The 1,307-nt window shown below is 30.7% G+C and overlaps 1 non-coding gene across 1 annotated transcript; it reads left to right on the plus strand.

Moving 5' to 3' along the window:
• Positions 1-542: 542 nt before the first annotated feature.
• On the plus strand, positions 543-649 carry LOC114579223. Its single transcript, XR_003700133.1, has one exon. It is a non-coding gene; the product is annotated as a small nucleolar RNA R71 (small nucleolar RNA).
• Positions 650-1,307: the final 658 nt, after the last annotated feature.

Raw genomic sequence — 1,307 nt, forward strand, 5'->3', positions numbered from 1 at the left:
TTAAGGGTCAAAATCGTCAATTTGATTTAAATGACCTTTTCTATCCCAAAAAATTACTTCCACTAGACTCAAAATATCAAACCAAACCTGTGGAGCCCAAACACAAACACTTGATCAACATAGTTGACCAAGTCAACCTAGGTTGATCATGTTAACCTATAGGGGATATTTTGTCTATTAATAATATTTAAGGTATATACTCTAGAGGCAATAGGATTACTATATGAACAAAATATATTTTCCTTTATAAGCATTGATGGTCTTAGGGATGAACTAAATCCAAGGTTCTCAAACATAATAGAAATAGTTGCTTATTGGGCTATTAGGATGGACAAGGCATTAGACTTATTAGATACTAGCTACTTTCCAAGGATTTACCCTATCTAAGGCCATTAAAAGTTATTGGTGGCCATCTCCTCAATTATGGCATTGGCTTCATCAAAGGGTTTAGAAATTAATGCCCTTCTGTGAATATAATTATAATCAACATTAAGGATCCTACAAATCCATTATAAAAACTTTGGATGATCAAGTAATCAAAAATGATATTATGGGTACATTTTTAAAGTAACTCTTTCAACCTTTCTCATGCTTCATAAATTAACTCTCCAACCAATTGAGTGAAGGAAGTAATGTCTTTCCTAATCATGGCAATTTTTTTTATGGAGGGAAGTGCTTAGTTAGGAACTTATGAGCCAAATCATTCAATATTGTGATAGAGCCTATGAGTAAGGAGTTCAACCACATCTTCTCCTTATCCCTTAATGAAAAGGAACTAATTAAAGTTTAATAACATTATTATAGGCTTGGCTATACTTAAATATAAAATATATCTCTAAGAAACTAGCTATATCTAGGTTGGGATCCTCTATAGGAGTTCCCCAAAACTATGAATTTATGATCATTTAGATGATCACATGTTCGATCTCAAAAATTTTTGCTTGAAAATTATGTTCATAGATGCTTTAGTGAATACCCTCTACCATGGGATTGGCAGACTATCTAAGGGTTCTAGGTGAGCTAGGTGGGTATCTCTAAATTTGGTTTGGCCATCTCTAATGGTTATGTTTTTTTTTTTTCTAGGTTTTTTAAGGTTCTTTATATTTCTTAATCAAATAACATATCACCCTACCAGTTTTATAATTCATACAACACCACAATTACCAATTACAAAATGTATTGTAAAGTAAAAGAAGATACAAGCTAACTTAATCAACTCAAAATTTTAGCAATAAATAAATACAACTCAATAACAAAAAATATAAATAAGAAAAATAGTAACATTAAATTACTAATTTCTTAAACAA

This window comes from Dendrobium catenatum, unplaced genomic scaffold (genome assembly GCF_001605985.2).
Source record: "Dendrobium catenatum unplaced genomic scaffold, ASM160598v2 fragScaff_scaffold_231, whole genome shotgun sequence".
Classification (NCBI taxonomy): Eukaryota; Viridiplantae; Streptophyta; class Magnoliopsida; order Asparagales; family Orchidaceae; genus Dendrobium; species Dendrobium catenatum.